Source organism: Sus scrofa, chromosome 12 (genome assembly GCF_000003025.6).
Source record: "Sus scrofa isolate TJ Tabasco breed Duroc chromosome 12, Sscrofa11.1, whole genome shotgun sequence".
Lineage (NCBI taxonomy): Eukaryota > Metazoa > Chordata > Mammalia > Artiodactyla > Suidae > Sus > Sus scrofa.
Genome location: NC_010454.4, coordinates 4,610,556 through 4,631,080, shown reverse-complemented (window position 1 = coordinate 4,631,080; position 20,525 = coordinate 4,610,556). Strand labels below are relative to the sequence as shown.

The window sequence follows — 20,525 nt, the reverse complement described above, 5'->3', positions numbered from 1 at the left end:
TGGGAACTCCCTAAATCAGCTCTCCTTCCATTTCAAAAAAATTTAAAAGAAGATTGAACTGGATTTAGCAAAGTGTTAGCTATTTCAAGAGCACGAGAAGACAAGCCATAGACTGGGAGAAAATATTTGCAAAAGACACAGCTGATAAAGGACCATTATTCAAAATATGCAAAGAGCTCTTAAAACTCAATAATAAGAAAACGAACAACCCCAGAGGGTTTGCTCACTCTCTCGTGCTCTGGTGGGTCCCTCTCATAGAGCCCTTGGATTTCAAGATTTCCTTTAAAGTTTTCCCAGGTTCACAGGCAGATGACTCCAGGAGCTGGTCCCAGGCTGGGGATGGAGGCCACGTCCACAGGGACGCGGGAAGTGGGAGGGCCGCGGGTGTTGGAGCAGAGAACCTGAGTCAGAGGAAGGAGGGCGCGCTCCGTGCGCTGTGCTGAGCAGGGCGCCTGGGAGCTTGGCTGTACCTGAGGGTCAGGGGACACCAGGGTGACAGCACACTGAGGAAAGCGACAGGCAGAAGAGCCGGGACTTTGAAGAGAGCAGACCCCAAGTTTGAATCCCACAGATGACGGGTCTTCTGTGTGCCTCAGGGTTCCCAGCTGGAAACATGGGTGTTTCCATGGCACCCATGTCCTGGGGTGGTGGAGGGGACGCTGGTGTTTTTCTGGTGAACAGGTATCTAAGCCTTGTTTTTGTGGCATCGGCACCCCAGTTTTCCTGGGGGGAGAGTCAGCTCTCCCCGTTGCTGGACCTTGGCGGCACAGGGCCCAGGGCAGATCTGCAGGGCCCCATCCTTCCCCTAGGGGGGGCAGGAGGGAGCTGGGCCCCTGGGCTGAGAACAGCTGGGACTTGCCCAGTAAAGTGGGCCTGGCTTCTCTGACGCTTCAGGAAGAAAGTGAACGGCAGGAGCTGAGCTCAGCTGGAGTAGAGACGAGATGACCCTTCCATCTCTCCTGGGGTCCAGGAGAGCTCCCCAGTTATACCTGCCTTACTCCTAGGGGTCCGAAAGGGAGGGGGTGCCAGGCCAAAATAAGTCCCGGCGTCCTTTCCTCTGGAACCCATCTTTGCCAAAAGATGCGCACACATTGGGGAGAGTCCTGTGCCCAGTCGGGTGTGAGAATTCAAACAAGGTAACTGGCTACAGGTGAACAAAGACCCAGAAGAACTGTGCTGAAGAAGCGATTTAAACCCCCTCTCCGGTGCGCTCCTCACTCAGGGGGTGCCCGCACCTGCACCCCGCTTTCGGGTGTGTAGTACGGCTTTGCTTCTGACCTAAATAGACTCTGTGTGCTCTCCCACACGTGGCTCTAACAATACACTTTAGACCTGTTTTCTCTTTTTTTTTTTTTTGCTTTTTAGAGCCGCACCCGCAGCATATGGAGGTTCCCAGGCTAGGGGTCAAATTGGAGATATAGCCACCGGCCTACACCACAGCCACAGCAATGCCAGATCCAAGCCGTGTCTGCGACCTACACCACAGCTCAGGGCAACGCCGGCTCCTTGACCCACTGAGCGAGGCCAGGGATCGAACCTGCAACCTCATGGTTCCTAGTCGGATTTGTTTCCGCTGCGCCACGACGGGAACTCCTAGACCTCTTTTCACAGCCTTTGCCTCCTCGAAACATTCTGGCTTTCAACCGGGGGCAAGAATCAGGGCAGTTCTGTCTTAGCCTCTAGCTGGTTTAGTGGCTGGGACTCCTGCTTTTCACCCAGGCTGCCCAGGTTCAATGCCTGAGCAGAGAATTAAGATCTCCCTCCAAAGCCGTCACTCACTGCTGTCTCTCTGAGATCAGGACCTTATCTCCAAGAGTGACAAGGGCAGAAACAGGCTGTATCTTGTAGGAGGCTGGTGCCAGTCTGGTTCCCGCCTTCCCGACCTGGCTCTCGGGGCTCCCCCCCAGGTTCGGAGCTCCCGAGGCAATACATCTCCAATTCAGCTTAAACCGGTCAGAGCTGGCTGTGTGTGTATCAGTGGTGGCGTTCGTATCAGCTGATGGAAATGACCACCAGGAGTTCCCGTTGTGGCTCAGTGGTTAACGAATCCGACTAGGAACCATGAGGTTGTAGGTTCGATCCCTGGCCTCGCTCAGTGGGTTGGGGATCTGGTGTTGCCGTGAGCTGTGGTGTAGGTTGCAGACGCGGCTCGGATCCCACGTTGCTGTGGCTCTGGCGTAGGCTGGTGGCTACGGCTCTGATTAGACCCCTAGCCTGGGAATCTCCATATGCCGTGGGAGTGGCCCAAGAAATGGCAAAAAGACAAAAAAAAAAAAAAAAAAAAAAAGAAACAAAAGAAAAGGCAAAAAGACACACACACAAAAGAAATGACTGCTGATGGAAGGTTCCCAGGTGTCAGGCACTGTGGCTACTGAGTCTCAACCTACAAATGGACACTCGGCCAGACTGTATGGAAAAATAGAACTCTGACCACAACCTGCAGCCCCCCCGCCCAGGAAACCAACCCGTTATCTACAGTAACCTGTCCAAGGCCAGCCTGCTGGCTCCAGGTCAGACCACCGACTCTAGCCAGCATTCCGGGAGCCTAACAACCGCTCCTGTAACAATGGGCCCCAAACAGCCAGGACCTGCTGCACCACCCACAGCGCCCCCAATTTTGCTCCAACAGAGGACCAAGCAGAGAGCATCAGCTGTGCCCTCTAACCAACCCTGTGGGATGGCCCCCTGCTCGTGGACCCGCCAGCTTTCCCAGGCCGCCAGATTCCCATCCGGGGCCTCTTCTCCGCTCCCCTGGAAAGCCCTCCTGCTCTCCTGCCTGCCTTTGAGTTCCTGCTGAAAGGAAAGGGCTGGGGGCCATCGCAACCTTGAAAGCGTCTGTGCCTGTTCTCATCTGGTCGGCCTTCATTTATGGATTACCACGTTAATTTTTACGAAAATGCGTGCAGCACTTACTACACGCCAGGCTCCGTGTGTACAGGCAACTCACTTATTCGGAGAAAGATCCAGATACAGGCACAAAACCGCAGACCTGTTCCCGGGTCCCTGTCCCATGCACCTTTGGGCTTATTTCCACTTTTTGTTCTCTTTGAGCTATTTCACAACGCTGCAGGTTGTAGAAAACTTACCTACTGCACATAATTTGGGTTCCTTGGATGGCGCAGGAGCTGAGTCCCACAGGATGCAATTGGTTATTGTCCTGTGGCCGGGTTTCCATCTGTTTGTAAGTTCATTTCAATATCCCCAACTCCCCACATATGTGTGTGCTTTGAATTCTTTGAGCTGGTGGTGACATCTTGATTCCCTCAGATTCAAGAAAGTCTTTTTTTTTTTGGTTTGCTTTTTAGGGCTGTACCTGCGACATATGGAGGGTCCCAGGCTAGGGTCGAATTGCGGAGCTGTGGCCACTGGCCTATACCACAGCCACGTGAGATCCGAGCCACATTTGGGACCTATACCACGGCTCACGGCAACTCTGGATCCTTGACCCACTGAGCGAGGCCAGGGATCGAACCCGCAACCTCATGGTTCCTAGTCGGGTTCGTTAACCACTGAGCCATGTTCAGCCTCCTTGGCCTTCCCAGAGTTTAAACAGGTGCTCCTCAGGGAAGGGAGGGGATGCAGAGACCAGGGAGGCGCATCCACAGACAAGAGTGCAGCCTTGGGTCGGGGTCTCAGTTCTTCAAGAAACAGAGATAACTATTGCTGAGCCCTTCTGCAGAACTGAACCCCCCAACAAATGGAAGATGTTAACTACTTGGTGAGCATTCTTCATTCCAGAAAGAAGGAGGACCCCCAGAACCAGGCCTGGGGCCACTAAACACCAGCTCTGAAAGGATGAGAGCTTGCCTCTACCCTGACCCTTATCTTCCACTCCCCAAACGACAAAACCACCCCCTGGTCCCTCCCACGGGTGGGGGCACCGTCTTTAAGGCATCGGCCTACTGCGGCCGCCTTTGCCTGGCAGAGCAATAAAATCTTTTTCTCCTTCACCCCAAATTGTCCCAGCGTTTCTATTCGGCAGCGGTGGACAGAGGCTGAGTTTCAGTAACAGTCTGACGTAGGGACTGATCGAATATTAATATCAATCGTGGCTAACGGTGACGGGAGGTCTTTGAAGTGCCAGACACTGTGCCAAGGTCATCTCATTACCGCCTCACAGCAGCCCTACAAGGCAAACAACTGTCCTGTCCCATTTTACAGATGGAAGGTTCCAGGCACCTGGGGAGTGAGTAACGAGGCTTTCTTCACCTCCGGCTTCCTCTGGGGCCGAGCTCTGCAAGCTGAGATTCCAGGATCAGGGCCCCATGGGGTCTTCCTTAAGGCCTGGTGTGTGTGCCCCTGGGCTCCGAATCCTCAGCAGGCCTCCCCACCTCCGTTACTAGGTCCAGTCCAAGGATTTCTGGGGGCAGTTTCCTCCAGCTGGGCCTGGTTTGGGGGCATCGCCTTGAAAACCCACTAATTACCGCTGGGAGCGGGAGGCCCAGTCCCCTGGGCTTTGGCGAGGGGAGGGGGTCAGGGATCCAAGGTACCCCAATTGCTTACTAGGGGCTCGGCAAGCTAATTGAAATGTGCCAGCTCTGCGCCTGGGGACCTGTGCGCCGAGCAGCCCCAGGCGCCTGGGTCGGCTGCTGAGTTGATGAGTTATTAAAGAGAAAAAACGCAGGAGTGGTGGCTTCATTTGCAAGGGAAATGACTTGACAGGGGCTCCTCATTTGCAATCGTTCAGCCTGGAGGTTTTGATTAACTGCGGAGGAAAAGGTTCCTCCTGTTTTATGCATGAGGAGCCGTGCCTGGGGATGCAGGGACCCCAGCAGCGGCAGCCCCCCTCCCACCCCCTCCCTCTCGGCATCCTGCGAGGGGAAGGAGGAGAGGGGTAAGGGCGGGGGTTCCTGGAGGGCACAATCAATCGCCGGAGCCCCAGACCAGCCCTCGACGGTGAGGATGGAAATTTCCCGAGGCGAGGCTCCCCCACTTCTCATCTGTGAGGTGGAGATTGTAAGACCCCGTGGGAGGCCTGGGGGAAATTTAATGAGCTCAGCGTGCGGGCGCCTGGCTTGGAGCCGGGCACGAAGCAGGAGCTCCTTTCTGTCCCAGCCACCCCGCCCCACCTGGAACGCTGCTGCCCCCCAGCCCCCTCCAGTCGCGCCAACCCCTCCCCTGCTCTTAACCAAGACACCCCCACCTCCGGCCCTGGTACACACTCTGCAGAGAAAGTGGGGGTGGGGAACCTGATGCATTTCCAGAGTTCTCTCTCCAGCTACCAATCTGGGGGCCCGATTTCCCCTTAAAATTTCGATTTCACTTCCTTCCTTTCCATCACGCCCCCTTCCTCACTTCCCAGGGTTTTTCTCACCTTCTGGAAGGGCTGCACCTTCCTTTCCACAAAGGTGAGAAACGCTGAATCAACCTCGCTGGCTGTCGGGGCTGGAGGCCAGGCTCGGGGCGGGAGGGGTGGGGGTGGTTAGGGGCCAGCAGGGTCACACTGGGCGGGGCGGACTGATGAGAATCTTGACGACAGCAATGGGCCATTTCTCCAGGACCTTGGGGAAGGAGGCACCCAGGGTTCACCCCAAATTCCCAAGGGTCACAACCCAGCGGCCTTGGGTCCATCCAAGGGGGTGGGGAGCTCTTGACCTCCTGTCCCTCTGGAGCAAGCCAGGCCATGGCAGAGACGGGAGTCCTGCCACCAGATACAGGGCACAGTGTGGTGGGCACCTTTCAGACCCAGGTCAACATCTATGCCACTTTCCAGCTGGACGTCACTGATGAGTGCCTTAACCCCCGAGCCTCAGCTTCCTCATCAGAAAAATGGGACAGCTGTCCCTACCTGAAAGGGTTGGTGGGAAGTTAGATAAAGGACCTACCGCTGGTGACTGTGGTAGGCCGTCAATACACTATCAATACACTATCAATACACTATCAATACACGCCAGCTAATACTGAAGCTCCTCAGGTGGTGGTACCTGCAGGCCAGGAGGGGGTGATGGGGAATGGCTCTGCTTAAAGCTCAGGTATCCTGCCCCACCAGGCATCTCATCTCCTTCCTTCTGCACCTGCCTCAGAGCAAGAGGTGGTCCAGGTGAGGCTCTAATTGAGGTGCATTAACAACACAGAGGTGAGGAACGAGCCGCAAGGGACAGCAAGATCCCCGGAGGAAGCCTGGTGTTGGCAGTTTTCCTGGAACATGAATGTGGGTGAGGATTCAGGATGCTGGGGCCTGGGTGTGTGGGAGCAACTCCCCGATGCTTGGTGTGGACTTTGCCGATTCCCAGCGGCTGGAGCTGTGTAACCCAAGGACGATGGTCCTGCAGGGCCACAGGGAGGCTGCAGGACCATCTGGACTTTTGCGGCAAACAGGCTGGGGTGGGAATTCTGGCTCCCCCAGTTTGGAGCCAGCTAATTTTTCTATGCTTCAGATTTAATAGTGAGAGATTAAGAAGAAATGAGACTGGCAGGTGCACAGTACTGTGCAGGGAACGGATGGTCAAGGGGACCCGCTGTGCAGCACAGGACTCTCTCTACCCAGTGTGCTGGGCGCACCTATGTGGGAAAAGAATCTGAAATAGCGCGGCTATGTGCATATGAATAACCAAATCACGTTGTTACACAGCAGGAATTATCAATGTTGTAAATCAACTATACATCAATAAAACTTTAAAAAATGAAAAAAAAAATAAATGAGAGCAAGCATGCAAAGCCCTGCACCTGGTGTGTTACAGGCATGGATCAATGTCCATTTTCATCCCTGTTGTGAGAGCTTCTATCTCCTGCCGAGCCCCCATTCAACCCTGGGGTAAGGCTTCCACCGCGAGGGCTGTGCACATAAGCAACGACCCAGTCCCCACTCAGGGGCAAATGTACAAGCAGGAAAGGAGCAGCCACAACAGCAAAGACAGCAATGGGTGGGCTGGGGAACAGGAGTCACCGATTCCTGGCGGAGACAGAAGAGAGGAGGGTACGGTGGCACTACCCAGGTGGAGAGGGCTTCGGCCCAGAATAGGCGGCGACAGAGCCGAAGAGAGAGGGCTTGGTGACCAGCCACAGAAGCCTCCTGAGGCTCCAGGCTCAGGTCAACGGACATTGCAGAATCCAAGAGTGAAGGGGGTTGCTGAGGACAGGGTCTGCTCATAAGACAACAGCACCAGTGGCACCCCCCCCCTCCCACTCCCTGCGCATCTCATCCAACCAAACCCCAGCAGGTTCCTTCTAAAGAAGTTGAAACACCTGTTGGGGGAGTTCCCCTTGTGGCTCAGTGGAAACAATCTGACTGGCATCCATGAGGACGCAGGTGTGAGTCCTGGCTTCACTCAGTGGGTTAAGGATCTGGCATTGCCGTGAGCTGTGGTGTTGGTCGGACCGAGACGCAGCTTGGATCTGGTGTTGCTGTGGCATAGGCCGCTACAGCTCTGATTCGACCCCTAGTCTGGGAACCTCCATATGCTGTGAGTTCAGCCCTAAAAAGACAAAAAAACAAAAACAAAAAACCTGTTGGGGAAGCCAAGGCCACTGAGCTGCAAAGCCCTCAGTAGGACTGTAGCCCCCAGGAGGATGCTGTAGAGCCCTGCCCATCTGGCCCTAAGAGGCGGTGGGGACACTGGAGTGGCTTTCTCTAAAATAACACCTGCCCTTATGCGGCTTCTATCAGATTTCCACTCTTGAGGGGATAAGAAAGCCTAGTGACACAATAGCAGAGGAGACAAAGCTGTCACCCAGACCATGTCTCTTACACATGAATGAGCCACAAAGGATCACTAGGCATTTGAAGGGGGGCCATGAGCGTGAAGGAGAGGCCACATGGAAATAAGAGAAACACCAGCCCAGAGGGAGCAGAGGGGACTCATGAACAGAAACTAGCATTTAAAACACCGGCTGGATATATTCAGATTAGAGTCAATATTCCATCTATAAACAAGAACTCAGATTGGATGGGGGAAAAAAATCAGAACTAAAGTGCTGTTGAGATTTATAAAATATGCTTGCCCAAATCCAATAGACACGGTGATAAATGATCTCAAAGTACAGAGCTGAAGGAGACAGAGAGGGGAAACCTAGGGGAAAAGAGAAGCAGGCTCAGTAAAGAAAGGAGAGCCAGACTAGTACCATGCTACTTGTCAGTAAAACTGGATGCTCAAAGGAAATGAAACATTCCTCCCAAGTTATAAGGAAACATTATTTCCAACCTAGAGTTCTATATCTAGCTAAACCATCCATCAATAAACCTCAGGGCAGAATGGAGACATTTCAGAGATGGAAAGACAAAGATTATCTTCAACGTGCCCCTTCTTAAAAAGTGGCTGATATCTGAGAAGTCAGGAAATAAATGAAAAAAAGAGGAAGATAAGCATCCAGAAAATGGGATTCAAACTAGGCGTTGAGGGAAGTTTCAAAAACAGAGATTAAAAAAAAATAATCAATATAACCAAGAGCTGGTTCTTGAAAAGGATAAACAAAATTGACAAACCTCTGGCCAGAGTTACCAAAGAGGAGAGAGAGAACTCAAATAAACAAAGAAATGAAAATGGAGAAATCTCAACTGATGCAGCAGAAATACAAAAAACCCTAAAAGAATACTATGAACGTTTATATGCCAACAAATTCGACAACCTAGAAGAAACGGACAAATTTTTAGAAACATACAGCCTGCCAAAACTAAATCAAGAAGAAATAGGTAATTTGAGCAGTCTGATTACTAGAAATGGAATTGAATAATAATAATAATAATGATAATACTAAAAATACTTGCTACAAATAAAAGTCCAGGACCAGACAGATTTAGAGGGAAATTCTACCAAACATACAAAGAGGAAGTTATACACATCCTTCTTAAACTTTTCCAAATAATTGAAGAAGGGCCACTCCCAAAGACATTTTATGAAGCCACCATCACCCTAATACCAAAACCAGACAAAGATACTACTAAAAAAGAAAATTATAGGCCAATATTTCCAATGAATATAGAGGTAAAACTTCTTTTTATTTTTTTATTTTTTTGGTCTTTTTTGCCATTTCTTGGGCTGCTCCTGCGGCACATGGAGGTTCCCAGGCTAGGGGTCGAATTGGTGCTACAGCTGCTGGCCTACACCAGAGCAGAGCCACGGCAACGTGGGATCCGAGCCTCGCCTGCAACCTACACCACAGCTCATGGCAACGCCGGATCCTTAACCCACTGAGCAAGGCCAGGGATGGAACCCGCAACCTCATGGTTCCTAGTCTGATTCGTTAACCACTGAGCCACGACGGGAACCCCGAGGTAAAAATTCTTAACAAAATTTTAGCCAGCTGAATCCAACAACACATAAAAAGAATCATACACCATGACCAAGTGGGATTCATCCCAGGTTCACAAGGATGGTTCAGTATATCCAAATCAATCAACGTCATACACCACATTAACAAAAGAAAAGTCAAAAACCACACGATTATCTCAATAGACGCAGAAAAAGAATTTGACAAAATTCAATATCCATTCACGATAAAAACTCCTACCAAAGTGGGTATAGAGGGAACATATTTCAGCATAATAAAAGCCATTTATGACAAACCCACAGCCAATGTCATACTCAATGGAGAAAAGCTGAAAGCCTTTCTACTTGACAAGGATGCCCAGTCTCACCACTTTTATTCAACATAGTATTGGAAGTCCTAGCCATAGCAATCAGATTTTTTTTTTAAAAAAGCCTCCAAATTAGAAGAGAAGAGGTAATACTATATATAGAAAACGATATATAGAATACTATATATAGAAAACTTCACACAAAAACTAATCAATTAATTCAGTAAAGTAGCAGGATACAAGATTAACACTCAGAAATCAGTTGCATTTCTGTTTACTAACACTGAAATATTAGGAAAGTAATATTTAAAAAAACTTTTAAAATTGCACCCCCAAAAGTAAATACCTAGGAATAAACCTGACCAAGGAAGTGAATTTTTATGCTGAGAATTATGAAACATTAACCAAGGAAATTAAAGAGGGTTCAATATTAATTCTCCCAATCCACGCTCCTGGGTTGGAAGAATTAACATTGTTAAAATGACCATACCACCCAAAGCAGTCTACAGATTCAAGGCAATCCCTATCAAATTACCCAAGACATTTTTCACAGAACTAGAACAAATAAATCTAAAAATTTATCTGGACCCATAAAAGACTCAGAATTGCCAAAGCGAAAGGAAAACAAAAACAAAGCAAGAGACATAACTCTCCCAGACTTTGGACAATATTACGAAGCTACAGTAATCAAGACAGTGTGGTACTCGTGTTAAAAAAAAAACAAAAAAAAAACAACAACAACAAAAAAAAACACAGACATATGGATCCATGGAATAGAGAGCCCAGAAATACACACGGATACGTACAATGGTCAATTAATCTTCGACAAGGCAAGAATATAAAATGGGAAAAAGTCTCTTCAGCAAGTGGTGCTGGGAAGCCTGGACAGCTGCATGTAAATCAATGAAACTGGAACACACCTCACACCACTCACAAAAATAAACTCAAAATGGCTTAAAGACATAAACATAAGACATGACACCATAAAATTCCTAGAAGAGAACATAGGCAAAACATTCTCTGACATAAGCCATATAAATGTTTTCTTAGGTCAGTCTCCAAGGCAACAGAAATAAAAGTAAACAAATGGGACCTAATCAAACTTACACGATTTTGCACAGCAAAGGAAGTCATTAAAAAAAAACAAAAAATGAAAAGACAACCTACGGAATGGGAGAAAATAGTTGCAAATGATGCAACCAACAAGGGCTTACTCTCCAAAATATAAAAACAACTCATACAACTCAACCACCAAAAACCAAACAACTCAAGCGGAAAATGGGCAGAAGTCCTAAATAGACATTTCTCCAAAGAAGACGCACAGATGGCCAGTAGACACATGAAATGATGCTCAACATCACTAATTATTAGAGAAACGCAAAGCAAAACTACAAGGAGGTGCCACCTCGCACTGGTCAGAATGGCCGTCATTAATAAGTCTACAAATAACCAATGCTGGAGAGGGTGTGGCGGAAAGGGGACCCTTCTATGCTGTTGGTGGGAATGTACATTGGTAAAACCCCTACGGAGAACAGTATGGAGGTACCTCAGAAATCTATACATAGAACTACCATATGATCCAGCAATCCCACTCCTGGGCATATATCCAGACAAAACTTCGAAAAAGATACGTGCACCTCTCTGTCCATTGCAGTACCATTCACAGTAGCCAAGACACGGAAAACAACCTAAATGTCCATTGACAGGTGAATGGATTAAGAGGTTGTGCATGTCTACAGTAGAATACTACTCAGCCATAAAAAAGAACAAACAAATGCTATTTGTAGCAACATGGACGCAACTAGAGATTCTCATACTAAGTGAAGTCAGAAAGAGAAAGACAAATATCATACAGTATCACTTATATGTGGAATCTAAAATATGGCACAAACGAACCTATCTACAAAATAGAAACACAGACGTAGAGAACAGACTTGTGGTTGCTGAGGGGGAGGGAGTGGGATGGACTGGGATTTTGAGGGTTAGTCGATGCAAACTATTATATTTAGAATGCATAAGCAATGAGGTCCTGCTGTCCAGCACAGGGAACTATATCTAGTCTCTTGGGATGGACCGTGACGGAAGATAATATAAGAAAGGGAGTGTGTATACATGTATGATGGGGTCACTTTACTGCACAGCAGAAGTTGGCACGACATTGTAAATCAACCATAATTTAAAAAAAATTTAAAGATATCCAGTGAAGAATTCATTCCACTTTGCCAAGACTTTCCCATTTTTTGCACTAAAAGGCTTATTTATGTCCTGGGAAATGACTGGCACGCCAGGCCTAGAGACCAGCCAATTGAGACTGGAACCGGAGGAATAAAGATTTTACGAGCAAGTTTTCCTGGGGTCAGGGGTACGCGTAGAATTTATAGTATGATGGAGATATGATTAAAGTCAAACTGCAGATAAAGCGAACAAGCCGGAGTTGTGGTTCAGAGACAGATGACAGGTGTCAACAACGTTGACGATGTAAAGATTACAACGTGGCCATCGGAGGGAGCAGCAAGGATCGCTGGGGGCAAAGGTGGGCGTGCATATACTTTGTCACAACATCAGAGTCAAGAGATGCTGTCAAAAGTCGATGCAGCATGAAACAGAGGTTCATCGGTTAGAGTCAAAAGGTACTTTCCCGTCGTGGCGCAGTGGTTAACGAATCCGACTAGGAACCATGAGGTTGCCGGTTCGATCCCTGGCCTTGCTCAGTGGGTTAAGGATCCAGCGTTGCCGTGAGCTGTGGTGTAGGTTGCAGACGCGGCTCGGATCCCACGTTGCTGTGGCTCTGGCGTAGGCCTATGGCTACAGCTCCAATTGGACCCCTAGCCTGGGAACCTCCATATGCCGAGGGAGCAGCCCAAGAAATGGCAAAAAGACAAAAAAAAAAAAAAAAAAAAAAAAAAAGAAAGAAAAAGAAAAAAAAGTTACTCCAGACAATAAAACAACTTTCAAACTTTGAGAGGGAAAAGCTAAATCCTTATGCTCATAGCAAGAAGCCAATAAAAGTTTTGTTTTTGTTTTTTAGGACTGCACCCTTGGCATATGGAAGTTCCCAGGCTAGGGGTCAAATGAGAGCTATAGCTGCCAGCCTAGCCGCAGCCACGCCAGATCATAGCTGCACTTGTGACCTACACCACAGCTCACGGCAACGCTGGATCCTCAACCCACTGAGCGAAGTCAAGGATGGAGCCCACAACCTCATGGATACGAGTCGGGTCTGCTACGGCTGAGCCACAACAGGAGCTCCTTTTTAAAAAATTTTTATTGAAGTATAGTTGACTGACAAGGTTGTGCCCAATAAAGTTTTTTTAAAAGTCATGCTGCAGACTTGGAGAAAATAATTATGAAGTACAGATCTGATAAAGAATTGTATCCAAAATACATGGAAAAACTCTCATTATGCAATAAGAAAACAAGCAATGGGCCAATAAAAAAAAAATGGGCAGGAAATGTGGGCATTTCATCAAAGAAAAGATACAGATGGCCAATAAGCACATGAAATGATGTTTAACGTCACAGAGTCAAATCAAAGCCACAACCAGATACCGTTACACACGTATTAGAATGGCTGAAGTTCGGAAAAAAAAAGAAAAAAGACAGACACACCTGACACCACTCAATTTTGGCCAGGATACAGAGCGAACGCTCATACCCTGCTGGTGGGAATAAAAGATGGGGCAGCTGCTCGGGGAAATGCGTGGCAGTTTCTTTCAAAGTTAAACCAACCCCACATCCCACTTCCACTGTAACGGAGCCGGACCCTATGGGGCCTTTCCAGGATCCCCCCCACCCATGTCTTCTGGTTTGTAGAAAAATCTGTAGTCTTCAGACCTCCCCTGAGTCACAAATTCCTGGCTCAAGAATCAGTTATTGATATGAACATGTAGTGACAAAAATAACAGTTGGTTCAGGAGAACTGGTAAGAATTTAAACAGTACATCAGCCATATGGCAGTCACAGAACCGTTCGTTCCTCCCTGAAGGACACTGATGATAGTGTCTGATCCACTCCCCTGAGTTGTTCTGTAGGTCCTGAAACCCCATCAAATGGAAACAACCTGTTGACTGCACGGTCATAGCCCCCGGACTGACTGAGCCTCAGGATTGAGGGTGTTAACCCCTGTGCCATCATCCCGTTATCTCCTCATCCACCAATCAGAAACGTTCAGGAACTGATCACACACCCTGCAGCGCCCCTCCCTCCCCTCGTCTTTGAAAATGCTTCCCTGAGCGAGTTCCCTGGTGGCCTAGCCGTTAAGGATCCAGCATTGTCACAGCTGTGGCGAGGGTTCTAGCCCAGGTCTGTGAACTTCTGCAAACCATGGGCACAGCCAAAAAAAAAAAAAAAACAGTTTCACGGAGACCCGTCAGGGAGTTGGGGTTTTTCGAGCACTAGATACCCTGGGCTCCTTGCCTGGCATTTGCAATAAACACATCGGCACATAAACACTGCACTTTCCTTCGTCAAAACCTGGTGTCAGGAGATGGTCTTCTCTACGTGCCGGTGAGTGGAGCCAAGTTTGGTTTGGTGACGTGAAGTTGCCACATCCAAGAAAAATGAAAACTATATTCACACAGAAACTTGTATGAGAGTGTCCACAGCAGTTTTGGTCCCTAACCAGCAAGAACTGGAAAGAACCCGAATGAACAGGTGAACAGATGAACAAACTGTGGTCTGTTCATACGACAGAACACTCTTGAGCAATAAAGAAGGCGCTGCATTGTTGGCAGTCACACAAATGAACCTCGAGGACGTTATGCTCTGTGTACCCCGCTCGTCGTCAGGATTACGTGCTGCATACACTTGGTAAAGCACAAAAAACAATACATGTAAAATCATAAATTTAACTATATTTAACTGTACTTAAATAAACCTTAAAAAAGCCATTAGAGGGGTTCCCATCGTGGCGCAGTGGTTAACGAATCCGACCAGGAACCATGAGGTGGCGGGTTCGATCCCTGGCCTTGCTCCGTGGGTTAAGGATCTGGCGTTGCTGTGAGCTGTGGTGTAGGTTGCAGACGCAGCTCATCAGATCCAATCCGACCCCTAGCCTGGGAACCTCCATGTGCCGCGGGAGCGGCCCTAGAAAAGGCAAAAAGACAAATAAATAAATAAATAAAGACTGTGTGTAAGTAAATATAAAGAAATGTGTTTATATCTATTTTTAAAAAAAATGTATGGCCACACCCGTGGCATACAGATATTCCCCGGCCAGGGACAGAATCTGAGCTGCAGCTGTGGCTGTGCTGGGCCAGGCATCAAACCATTGCTTCCAAAGCAACCTGAGTGTCTGTGGTCAGACTTCTTAACCCACTGCACCACAGCGGGAGCTCTAGGAACTCCACTGGGAGACAGAAGGGGAGGGGTGTTCACATCCTCAAATGAGCCCACGCCATGCTCTACCCAGCTATTTTATTGCTTTAATTTTGTTTTTCTTTTTAGGGTTATACCTGCAGCATACGAAAGTTCCCAGGCTGGGGTCAAATCGGAGCTGCAGCTGCCGTCCTACACCACAGCCACGGCAACGCCAGATCCGAGCCTCATCTGCAAATTGCGCCACAGCTCGTGGCAACGCCGGATCGTTAATCCATTGAGCAAGGCCAGGGATTGAACCCACATCTCATGGACGCCGTGTTGCGTTCTTAATCTGCTGAGCCACAGTGGGAACTCCCTCAACCTATTTTAAAATTTAACGTCAAATCTCAGAGAGTCCTTCATAGAAATACATACACCCTTGCGTCTGTTTTTTTTTTTTTTTTTTGTCTTTTCTAGGGCTGCACCCGCGGCATATGGAGGTTCCCAGGCTAGGGGTCGAATCGGAGCTATAGCTGCCGGCCTACACCACAGCCACGGCAACGTCATATCCAAGCTGAGCCTTCGACCTACACCACAGCTCATGGCAACGCCAGATCCCTAACCCGCTGAGTGAGGCCAGGGATCGAACCCGCCACCTCATGGTTCCTAGTCAGATTTGTTAACCACTGCGCCACAACGGGAACTCTGAGTCCGCTTTTTGTAAAAGTTGTACAATACGCCTCAGTATCTATGCTCCGGAATTAGTTTAATCAGTTCCTTCCTGACTGACATTAGCGTCCAAAACTTTTCTCTTAAAATCAACAGTGCCACAAATGCTTTCATACGTACATGTGCCAGGGGTCTACGTTTCATTTTCAAAAACTGCAAAGTATGATTCTTATACCACGATAAAGTGACTCTGTGTCAAAAGACCCGGAACCCATTAAAGGCGGGACCAGCGGGACAGTAAAATTGATTTAAAGAGAATTGGAGAGACTGGGTACACACAGGCACTGAAAGAGGCCTGGAACAAGGCAGCTGTGTTGGAGAGAAAACTGGCCAATGCATAAACTCCAGGGCAGGGAAACCACAGCCTTTGGGATTAGCATTTCCACAGGACAGAAGTTACTTGCATCTCTCCCAGACGAGATTCATTTGAATCGGTACTGGACAAGAACCATTTGCATAGCTAACAAGTTGACATCTGCCCTCCAGAGCTGTAAGATGCTCGAGCCAATAGGAAATAGGAGGCCAAACCAAAGAGCAAATGTCTACATAATTAGATGAGCCTCGTGTGGGTCTGGTGGACAAAACCCCCTCCAGACATTGAAAGGACAAGCGGCCACCGGTTCGGGATTATCTTTCTTGATGAGGGACAGCTGTGGGATACACTAGCCGTAGACCTGCTGGGTATGCGAATTTGTAATTTCCATGGATTTGACCACGGAGCAACCTATGGGGTGGTACCCATATGGTGGCCTCCCATCATTGCGATGGCTGCATCCACTGGGATGCTGGGGGTTAGGTGCCGCCACGTGGTCTCTGTTGTTCTGGGGAGGGGAAGGAGGTGGAGCGGGCGGAGGGGGGTCCCTTCCCTCCCACTGGCCTCTGCTGTGCCGCCTCCCTTTCCAAAGACGCTGGTGCCTTCTCTCCAGCACATTCATTGCTCGTGCTTTGCAAAGGGCGCATCCTCCCTGCCCTCCTCTGAGGCCTGCTCTCGGGGGGGAAGGGGGGGTTTCTGTCCTCACCTGGCACGTCCCCTCGAACGCGCCCACCCCTCCGGCCTTTGGATCCCATGGAGTTCTGGCACATTCCTTCTCCACAGATGGGGCGCCGTCCCGGCAGGGCGTTTGCATCATCTCAGGGGTCCCTGCGGGGGAGTTGAGTCCCGTGCCCAGAGGCGGACTCCCCTCCCGGCCCGTGTTCCACTTACTTGATGGATCCTGTGATTCAGCCCCAGCTCCGTGTGCGGACTCGCTGCCTCCTGCGGGAACAGGCGCAGTTTCCCAGGATCCTCTGCGGCGTGGCCTCCCCTCATCAGGCCCAGAGCGACCTCAGCTGAGCGAAGGTGCCAACGTGCCCGACTTAGAGGGAGCAGTTTCCGAGAAGGATGAGTGTGGTTTGCAGGGGAGAGGCCTCCTTGCTGTCCTCACGCAGGGGGTGCTGGCCATGGGCCTCTCTGCAGGCTCAGAGTTTGAGGAAAACTTGGCATTCAAGATTTTGGGCACCCCCCCCCAAAAAAAAGTTCCATCATGGTGCAGCAGAAACGAATCCGACTAGGAACCATGCAGTGGCAGGTTCAATCCCTGGCCTCGCTCAGTGGGTTAAGGATCCGGCGTTGCTGTGACCTGTGACGTAGGTCGCAGCTGTAGCTCCGTTTAGACCCCTAGCCCGGGAACCTCCATATGCTGCCGGTGCGGCCCTAAAAACAAACAAACAAAGAGTTGGGGGGACCATCATCCCATAAGTCCCAACCAGGGCTCTGGCGCCAGCATGGCAGACCCTCCTGGATTCAGAGTTTAACCTTTCATGGGGTTCTGCTGCTCTGGGGGTCGAGCCTTGGGCCTTGACCTCAGCTTTCTGAGCTCTCACCCCGAGCCGCCTATGTGTTCCCAAGGAGGCTCTTCATCTTTGCCCCCTAATTGCGCTCAGGTTTTCGTGATTTTTCTGGAAAGCATCGCCAGCCATCCTCCTTTGAGCATTTTCTCCGTGTTCATCAAATGCCTTGAGAGCCACGCCAGCTGGTGCCCCTCCGCCCCCAGTTTCCAGGTCACCAGGGGGAAAACCTTCACAGTATCTGCTCCCTGCGCCAAGATCTAGGCTCTACCCACCGCTGCCGGGGTCCTTGATGCCAAGCAGAGGGCACGTGGCCCAGCTCCAAAGTCCACCTCCTTGTGGGGTGTCTCTGGGCTGATCCCCCGGGGGGCGGGCTCTGCGTGGGGGGTGAGCACCACCAGGTTGACTCTTAGGGGATCACACCTCCAAAGGCGCCGGCAAGAGGCAGACTGGGTTGAGGCAGAAGCTGGGGTGTGATGTAATCTCAACAGCCACCCCTGCCGTCCTGCGCTGGGCGGAGAGCCCCGGCCTTGCTCTCCTGGTGCTGATTGGTCCTTTGACACCAGCCACCGTGGGAGAGCGGCGGGCTAGCTAGGCAGCTGTCCTCAGCTGAGGCGCCCCCCCTCCCGGGGTTGAGTGTCAGTGATTCGCTCCCCCGTCCTTCCTTCCTGAGTAGGGAGCTGGGCGGCTCCAGCATCCCCCACCCAGGTGCCGGATAAATGCTTGTCAGGTGATCAAAACACAGAGGGGGCCCAGAGGGAGGAGTGAGGGTGGGACATAAGGAGTTAGGGCATGGGGTGGTGGTGGGGGGCGGGAGTCACAGTGACAGCTGCCATATGCTGACACTCATCAGCCCATTCGCACCCGTTGTCTCATTGGATCTGCTGAGACACAGCAGGTTCCCACTGGCCCATTTTACAGATGTGGACAAGGTGGTCCAGAGAGGTTAAGTAACTTGCCTGAGGTCGCCCAGCCAGGAGGTGCCCATGTAGTGACCACCCTCGGGAACTGGGGAGCAGCCCCCCTTCAGAGGGGTCACATGCTCTCAGCTGGCCACAGGCTGCCCTGCACCCTATGGTGGCCCCCACCCAGCTCCACCACCTGCCTGGCCCGGAGCTGAGTCTGTGAACGCAGATTTGGTGGTTTCTTGAGTTTTTTCTGGTACTAATATTTTCTACGGCTCATCATGCCACTGGGAGGGATTGAAAGCCCCGGGAGACGAATGTTCACAGTTGTAGCAATATTCCGGCCAGCTTACCCCCGAGGTCTGCATCCCACCCACGCAGAGGCTGCCCGTGGCCCACGTGGAGCCTGGACTCCCCACCCTTAGAGCCACTCCCCGGAGCTGGGGTGGGAACACATGCCACTTGGATGGCTTCACGCATGTATCCCCTGAGGAAGGCAAGATGCCATCTAGGGACACCCCACCAGGACCTGGGTGCCCAGACTAATCCCCACAGGCATTTTCTCCCCCTGCAAGCAGGTCCTAAAGGAATGCAGCCCAGGGCGGCCTTTGTGATGAGGCAGAAAGAGCATGAAGTAGCTCTTGGGAACTGAGCTACCGAGGGTGACATTGGGACAGGAAAGGGTCTTTGAGTGAAAGCCCCAGGAGCTGGCAGACTGGGATGGGATTTAGATTCGTGGGCAACTGTCGGCAACCAAGTCCTTCCCCACCAGGTCTGAGCCCTGACTCTGGGAGGGTGCTACCCACGGCCTGCCCAGGCATCCCCTCCCCACTGCCGTGCCAGGGCTGACAGGGTTCCAGTCTCCTGACTCCTGCTCCATGCCTGCCCTCACATCTGTTCTCCCAGCGGCAACCCTAGCATTTGGGAGCTGAGGGTCAGAGAAGTTAAGGCGACACATTTGGAAGCAGAATCCAGGTCCATCGATGCCTCAGTGGCTTCCTCTTTGTGACGTGGTCCCACCCCAAGAGTGCCCCAGCCACCCCCAGTCCATTCATCCCCTCACCAGGAGGGCAGGAGGCTGCCCCCTGGCACCAAGCCCTTCAGCATCAGAGCCCTGATCCTGTTGCCATAGAAACAGCTGTCGACCTCACCGGCATCTCTGGGGCTGACTAGGGAGGTGCTGGAGGGAGTCATTTCTCATTTGCTAGCAAATTCAGGGAATTGGGGATTCTAGGCTGAGAGGCAGCAGGGGAGGATGGTAGGGAAGGGAGCTTGGTGTAATTTCAGCCTCTCTCCCTATTCGGGATGGGGGCGAGACAGCATCCTCCCACCCTGCAGAGACCCCCAACAACTCAAGGACCCCCTGCCCTGGGGGCTGGGCATCAGGAGGGAGAGCCCCTGCGTCTGGCCCCATGGAGTGTGGCTTCCTGGGTGCATCATTGCTCAACAAAGAGTCATTCTGCTGCTCCTCTGTGCCAGGTGCTCTCCCAGAGATGCAGGGCTGGACATATGTGACAAGGATTCCTGCCCTGGAGGCACTTACATCCTCGTGGGGGAGCCGGACAAGGTACCATAGACACAGCACACGCATAAGTAGTGCTGGCAGATGTTATGGAGAAAGAAACAGTAGCGCTGGGTCCTGACAATTGGGGGGAGCAGGGATTTTGCTCTGAAGTAATAATGCAGCCCCCCTTGATGGGGGGCTGAGCTGGGGCCCAGAAGGGTGCTTATTCTGTTGAAGGGCAAGAATTACAGGATTCCAGAAGAGTCATAGGGTCCAAGAAGGGGCAGCCTGTCCACACCCCACCCCCCAATGCCCCATCCCCAACTTTCACAGCCCAGAGTCCCTAGGCTTGGATACTGACGGCTTCCTTTGTTGAAGCCCTTCCCGTTATCACCTGGGCATCCTGGGAGGTGATGGTGGGTGGTTAGTGGCTCTCTGGGAGGAGGCATAGCCCTTGGGTGGGGCAAGACAAAGTTGCTTGGAAACGAGCCGTTCTGCTGACCCTGGGAAGAGCCAGGCCCCCAGGAATGGAGGGAAGGTAGGATGGAGCAGAGAAGCAGAGAAAGTGCTTCTGCGTTTCAAAATCGAGGCTTTGGATTGGCAAGGACCTGGAATTTGGAATTATGAAAGTCAGCTTTAAAGGACTTAGGACATAAAGTTGATGGATTGGTGTGAAGAGATAAGCTGAACGCCGTGTTCCACCCGCTCCCAATACAAAATGCACCAGGTACTGTTGCAATGAGATTCA

The 20,525-nt window shown here is 50.7% G+C and overlaps 1 long non-coding RNA gene across 4 annotated transcripts in view; it reads right to left on the bottom strand.

Annotated features, from left to right (window-relative positions):
* LOC110255964 overlaps positions 1-17,070 on the bottom strand; it is a 44,538-nt gene extending 27,468 nt beyond the window's left edge. Inside the window, exon 1 of one of the 4 annotated variants that reach the window (XR_002336975.1) lies at positions 16,746-17,070. This is a non-coding gene — a long non-coding RNA (uncharacterized LOC110255964). Of the gene's footprint in view, positions 1-16,560; positions 16,710-16,745 lie in introns of those variants that run through there. The other 3 variants (XR_002336974.1, XR_002336972.1, XR_002336973.1) reach the window with 3 other exon arrangements.